Source organism: Carlito syrichta, unplaced genomic scaffold (genome assembly GCF_000164805.1).
Source record: "Carlito syrichta isolate Samal-C Ts95f unplaced genomic scaffold, Tarsius_syrichta-2.0.1 Scaffold315113, whole genome shotgun sequence".
Classification (NCBI taxonomy): Eukaryota; Metazoa; Chordata; class Mammalia; order Primates; family Tarsiidae; genus Carlito; species Carlito syrichta.
Window position 1 is genome coordinate 46,072 of NW_007259209.1, and position 7,929 is coordinate 54,000.

A 7,929-nucleotide genomic window follows, 5' to 3' on the forward strand; every position below is an offset into this window, starting at 1 on the left:
CAGTTGTCTTCGAAGGAGAAAAACATCCCTTCATCAACTATCTGATCTACCACCTGCTCATCCCCCTCCTACACACAGTCTTTCTACCTTTGTTTATATTTCCAAACAAAATTGGATTTGCCTGTGATCAGTGGAAAGTGAAACACCAAAACACTGGGTTATTGCAATGAGAAAGGTTTATTCTGAATCCATTGATAAGAAAGAAGGAGAAAAGGTTCAACTCTGTCTTCTAGAGATGGGATCTGGGTAAGGTTTAGTAAGCGTAGGGTAATAAGGTATGATCTGATTGCTCTTGCTATGAAGTGGTGTCAGGAGGCATGATCTTATTGGATCCTGCCATGTAGTGATTCCAGAGCTTGGTCTGATTAGATCCTGGATCCAGCCATATGATAACTCCTTCTTAATTCAGTCCATACTCCTCAATCTAAACACTTAGGTTCCCCCTGTGGTTACATGTTTGATTCCTGGGCATCCTCAGGTTACATGACCTTTGTCCTGAGGATCCATGACAACTGAAAAACAATTCACAAATTTGATATATGAAAGTTTAAAGAGATTGTTCTGGTGCAGCTACTTTTACTTCTCCCTTAAATTTTGCAGATATTAGGACAGAGTGTTCTTCTTATTGCCATAGTCCTGCTTCTCTTATTGCAATAATCTTTCAGAGAAAAGGATTTTTTTTGGTACCTGTGTCTGGATTGACTTTTAATTGATTGCACCTTTAAAAATTATAATTGCTTCTGACTTAAGGTGAGAAGATGTGCTATAGGCAATAATTTGGGCAAACTCATCTGTCCAAAGCATAAATATACTTAAGATCACTCCCAAATGTTGATGGTTTAATTTATACTTTATAGAAAGAAGGTGAATCAGAATAATAATTTAGTTTTCATTTTAATGCTGGCCTAAATTTTGAAACACTGAATTATACCCAATTTACTATTGTAATTATATGCAAAAGCTTTTCAAGTATCATAAAATTGAAGTCAAAAAAAGAAGAAAGCTCAAGTATTTTACTTTGTATATTAGGATGGCATTCTGATTTAAATACATACCTTGCAAAAGCTAACATGCTTCACTTGCAGAAAAGAATGTTATAGATTTATTCAGAGACTCATCTATTGATAGGATGTGGGAAATTAGGGAAGAAAACAGGGAGACTTCAAGTATACTTGGACAATTTATTCAATGACATATCCCTGGTGTCTAGACCAGGGCATGGCACATAGTTTATGCTAACTCAGTATATAAAGAAAAAAAATTATTATATCTTATTTGACACAAGCATATTTCATGCTTTATTTTACTTTACTCAAAACCCATGGTATCAGTTTCTGAAATAATATTAACAAAAGAGAGAATATAAGTAATTATTTATTTAAGAAAGGCAAAGGATGTGAAAATGGAAAATGGGCATATGTCTTTACATCAACTCATTTTAATGTTTGTTAAGCAACTTCACATTTTAAGCTTAGTCATCATGAGATGAAGTTTTAAAAGGTATTATTTATTATCTGGTCATTTATATTTATTTTGAGTTGATAAATTGGTGTTATATAATTTAATGAATTTATAAATTGGTGTTAAAATAATGTTTTGTGGATTAGTAAACATAAGTTAAATTCCAAAAGTACAATTCTTTATGAATAACAATTTTCAAAATTAAAGTCAAAATGAAGATGTTGAGAACAAAAATCTTGACTCTAAATATATTCCCAAATTAAATATAATATAGAAAGATCATTTTTAGATATAACACTGTCTACTCTTGAGTGCTTCTCATCTCAATGTCCACCCCTCATTTATATTTGTATAGTACAGAACATAGGAAAATTTTAAAATATATTTTGTATAGAAAGTTATTCTAAATACTATATGCATACTTATCCTACAAAAAACTTTTTATCTAACTCCCTGTTTATTTCTTCCCACACTGTACTGGGTTGAATATGGTTACCCTACTGTCATGTCTACTCGAAACCTAGATTGTGACCACATTTGGAAACAGTTTCTATGCAGATGTAATCAAGGAAAGAAGAAGTCATTCTAAATTAGAATCGGCCCTAAATCCAATATGACTGGTGTTCTTGTAATAATAGAAAAATGTTGACATAGAAACACAGACACATAGGAACGAAAGCCATGTGAAGATAGAGCAGAGACTGGAGTGATGCATATACAAACCAAGGATCACTACGGATTACCAGCAACCATGAAAAGCATGTCGGCAAGAAAGTGTTATTGAGTTTTAAGAGGCAGCACGGCCCTGCTGACACATTGATTCTTGATTTGTAGCCTCGAACCCTGTGAGAGAATAAATCTCTGTTGTTTTAAGTCATCTGTCTGTAGCACTTAGTTACAGCAGCCATAAGAAATTAATACACACCCCATATCCAAAAGAACCTTTGTGTGGGGGCAGATATTTGGGAAAGCACTTTTGTCAAGGAGAGTGAAAGAAAGGAGATCCAAAATCTCTCAGAATACCCTATACTTCCAAGGGTTGACAGTGGAGGGATTGTTTACTTTAAAAGATTAAATTATTAATTCCTTCTGCTAAAGGAGTGCAAGATTTCTTATTTTTTATGGGGCCCATATAAGATAAGATAATAATAGTTACTGTAACAGCCAAAATTATATACTGACTTAAAAATGATTAAAAAATTTTCTCACTCATTGTCTCTATACATATTTCATGGCTAGGACCCATTTTGAATTGTCACAACTAGGGATCCAACAAAAGGTAAAGAGAATTGTAAAACAGAAAAATTGTATTTGGTAAAGGGTTATTGACTTCTGGACTTCAAGCCTGTGAGAGAATAGGTCTCTGTTGTTTTAAGACATCTGTTTGTGATACTTAGTTATAGTAGCTATAAGAAACTAATACACACCGCGTACCCTTGTGTGAGTGCAGGTGTTTGAGAAAGTTTCTGCCACAGGATTATAATTTATTTTAATAAAAATGACTGAGTTATTATGATGGAAGGAACTTGTGCTGCCATTCTATAATTAAGAAGTTATTAGGACAGTGACAGTAACTCAAAATTCATAATAATTTAAGTAAAATTTAAGAACTCAGTATGCATAATATTAAACATAAGATTGCTATTGTATATTCTATTTTCCATTAGTATTTAGGTCTTAAATTTTAATTTAGTTTCACTAAATAGTTAAAGTTATACCACTTTTATTCATTATGAATATTTTTCAATTCTCTTCATAAAAAATGTTAAAAGTAAAAGTCACCTTAATACAGATACAAGAGAGAGATTAGACACCCTGTAAATATATACACTTAATCTAGCCCATAATCATTCCAGTCATATTTAACTTTGATAGAAGTCAGAAAAGCAGAGATAAGAGGAATGAAAAGTTTGGAATTTTTTTGGTGATCAAATTGAAAGACCTTCAATGTCAGCCACAACGTTTGAAAGAATCCTTTGTGATAATTACTCTAGATGTCATGACAAAGAAGTATCCGCCTGCCATATCTGGTGATATTAGTATAGGATTGAATAGTCTTGAACTTCAAAAACTATTTTTTAAATTAATACTTTTGTTTAGACATGGGCATAATATTTGTAAACTGAATCATCTTTTGATTGATGAAAGTTAAATCTGATATATTCTCAGTAATTTACACTCTTCAAATGTGGTGTAGTAGGCTTCAGAGAGCTGTCTTTACACGTTAGCTCATGAGGAACTAACAGGGACTTAGAAAACAGCCCCTGAAATATTTGGACATAGAATAGAGACAAAGCTGAACTCAACAGGGCCTTGATACAGAGTGATACTATTGTTGCTTCAACTCTTTCTTGGGGGAGTGGTGAGAAAGCAGGATTTATTGAGTGGACAGAAAAGCTCCCACAATGGGAGGGGACCTGAGAGGGTTGCCCTTGTTTCAACTCTTACACATAGATGAAGAGTTTACAAAACTGACCACATTTGGATGTTTATTTGCACAGTGTTTTGATCAATGAACTTATGGATGTCCTTGGTTAAAATGTCTGGAACAGAGTGTGCTGCTCTCACTTTCTCTCTCTTTCTCTCTCTCTCTCTCTCTCTCTCTCTCTCTATATATATATATATATATGTATATTTCTCTCTCTCTCTCTCTATATATATGTATATATATATATATATAGAGAGAGAGAGAGAGAAATATATATATATATATATCTTTCTATCAAAATTGTTTTCTAGTCCCTTTATGTTAGAAAAAGTTGTATTTTGAAGATGGCGGCCAGGCCTGTCAGAACATGCGAGTCCTGGTGTGAGAGAGTGAGTGTATGGAAAATTTTGTGTACATCCTGGTAAGCAAATGGGTATGTGAGTGGCTAACTGAGTGACAGATAGGGAGCTAGCGGCCAGGGTTCTCCTGGTGAAGTGGCTAGTGCTGCAGCTGCTCGGCTTGGACCCTAGTGATTCCTGGTACATAGAAGTCAAATACCATTTTTTAAAAAAATCAGCAACACTATTCCTGGGAAGAAAATGCAGGGAGAGACTGTTTAAGTTGGGGCTTGTGAGCAAGTGGCCAGGGTCCTGGTACAACAGCTGGTGCTGCAGCATCTCTACTTGGTCCTTGGCTCTTCCCAGGTCACAAAAGTCAAGCAGCATTCTTTTTAAACAGACAAAAGATTTTCTGTGAAGAAGTGGCAGGAAGAGACTACCACCCCAGTCTCTACCTCACCAATGCAGCAGGAGAGACTGCCAGCTCCAGGCTTTGCCTCACCACTTCAGCACATGGAAGGGCACTGGCAGCAGGGGCTGCGGTAGGAGTCCAGAAGCAAAATCCTACAGAAGAGGACAAGAAAGGTACCCCACCACCATTTTGAAGGCAGGGCAGGAAAGTGCTAAGACTTGTGCACCACGGAGCAACAGACCTGATCTCTGTAACTGGTGGATCAACTACTCAGGGACTGATCATGACCCAGAGGGAATATCCTGAAATCACAAACTTCAGAGGGACTTGACGTGTGCTTAGTCCCAGGCACCCCACCCCTGACCCTGATCCAGTCGTGGGACTAAGGGTGTAACCAGAAAAGGACCAGGAAAGACTCTAAAGAGATCAGTGGTGAGTCCTCTGAAGACAAGATGCAGCACTGAAAGAACTTGTAACAGAGATTTTAGCAATAAAAAATTTCATCCAGAAAATAAATAACAAGATGATAAGCTTGGAAAGCAGAATTAATCTAGTGGGAGAAAGAATCTCAGAACTTGAAGACCAGAACATGGAATTAACTCGATATGTAAAAAACATAGAAAGAAGACTCAAAAAGAAAGAACAAAGCCTACAAGAGATGTGCAATTATGTCAAGAGGTCAAACCTATTCCTGATAGGTAACCCAGAAGAATAAAGGGAAATGGAGAACAACTTAGAGCCAGTATTCCAGGTGGTAATCTAAAAAAACTTTCCCCATCTCATCAGAGATGTGACCAGCCAAGCACAAGAGATATAGAGAACACCCACAAGACACCAAATGAGCAGACCAACCCATAGACATATAGTAATCCACCTACACAAAGTAGGTACAAAATAAAAAATCCTAAAGGCACCAAGCGAGAAGGGTCAGACTACCTATTGGGGAAAATCAATCAGAATAACAGCAGACCTATCAGCAGAAACACTACAAGAAAGAAGGGATTGGAGTCCTACATTCAAAGTCCTTAAAGATAAACAATTTCAAACAAGAATTTCCTATTCAGTCAATCTCAGCTTCATCAGTGATGGAGAATTAAAATCCTTCGTTAAAAGATTATACAGCTTCCAGACCAGCTCTACAGGAGACAGTTAAAAAGATATTAAGCACAGAAGAAAGAGAAAAAAAAAAAGAATGGTCCACCCTTTTGAAGAGAATGGCAGAGCACAGAATCAACAGAGAATACAGTGCAATAAGAACTTGAAAACACACATACATCAACCCCAAAGCCAAAAGAAAACAAGCAAAGAAAAAACTTTATAAAACTACAAGCCAGAGATAAACAATCACATTTTAATAATCAGTCTGAAAGTGAATGGACTAAATACACCACTGAAAAGACACAGAATGGCAAACTGGATACGAAACCATGATCCAATTATTTGCTGCATCCAGGAAACTCATCCCAAAATAAGGGACGCACAAAGACTTAAAGTTAAGGGATGGAAAACACGTTTCCAGGCAAATGGATCTCAAAAGAAGGCAGGAGTCGCGATCTTAATATCAGACAAAACAAATTTAAGCTATCAAACATTTTAAAAGATGCAAAAGGACACTACATAATGATAAAAATTTCAATCTATCAACAAGAAGTATCCATCCTAAACATATATGCACCTAACACAGGAGCAATAGCGTTTATGAAATAACTACTAAGTAAACTTAAAAAAGATATTGACGTTAACATTATTATAGCAGGGGACTTGAATACCCTACAAACAGCCCTAGATAGATCAATGAGGCAAAAAATCAGCAAGGAGATCTAGAACCTAAACTTGACACTCTACCAAATTAACTTAATAGATACCTACAGATTATCTCACCCAACACCCACAGAATATACATCACCACATGGAATGTACTCCAAGATTGATCATATACTTGGCCATAAAACAAGCATCAACAAATTCCATAAGGCTGAAATCTTGCCATGCACATTCTCAGAACACAATAGAATAAAAATAAATAACAACACTAACAATTTCCCCAAAGCCCACAAAGACACAGACACTAAACAGCAGGATAGGTCAACACTGGATCAACAACACTGGGTCAACACCTACTGGGTCAACACTGAAATTAAAGCAGACATTAACAGATTCCTGGAAACAAACGAAAATGAAGGAACATCTAACCAAAATCACTGGGATGCCATGAAATCAGTTCTCAGAGGGGAATTTATATCTCTATGAGCACACCTCAAGAAAATGGAAAGATCACAAGTTGAGAACCTAACAAATCACCTAAGGGAGCTGAAAGAGAAGGCCACCAAAACCCCAACTTTAGCAGAAGAATCCAAATCACAAAAATAAGAGACCAAATATGATCCATAAAAGGCAAAAATATCACAGAAAACATCAACAAAATAAAATCTGGTTCTTTGAAAGAATTAGCAAGATGGTGGACCCTGAGCCAGAATGACTGAGAAAAGGAGAGAAAAACCCCAAATTACCACAATCAGAAATACAAAATATCAAATCACAACTGACCCCAAAGAAATACAAAAGATTATCAGAGATTCTATGTACACCTATATGGAAACAAACCTGATAACTTAAAAGAAATGGAGAACTTTCTGATATCACAAAACCTCCCCACGTTGAAACAAGAAGACATTGAGGCACTAAATAGATCAATAACAACCCAGGAAATTGACTCTGTCATAGGAAAACTACAAACACAAAAAAGCCCTGAACTGGATGGTTTTCCAACAGAATTCTACAAAATGTACAATGAGGAGCTGATACTAATCCTACTAAAAGTATTCCAGGCAATGAGAAAGATGGAATTCTCCCCAAATTATTTTACAAAGCTAACATCACACTGATAACTAAAGCGGGTAAAGATCCAACAAAGAAAAAGAACTACAGACCAATATTCCTTATGAAGATAGATGGAAAAATCGTCAACATAATTCTAGCAAATTGGATCCATAAACACTTCTCAAAAATCATCCGCCATGACCAAGTAAGCTTCATCCTCAGGATGCAGGGCTGGTTCAACATTTGCAAGACCATAAATGTAATTAAATACATCAATCGATGTAAAAACAAGAACCACATGATTATCTCATTAGATGCAGAAAATGCTTTTTCATAAAATCCAACATCCCTTTTTGATAAAAACCCTCAAACACCTAGGTATAGAAGGAACATACCTCAAAATAGTAAGTGCCATTTATGATAAAACCACAGCTTACATATTGCTAAATGGACAAAAACTAGAAACATTT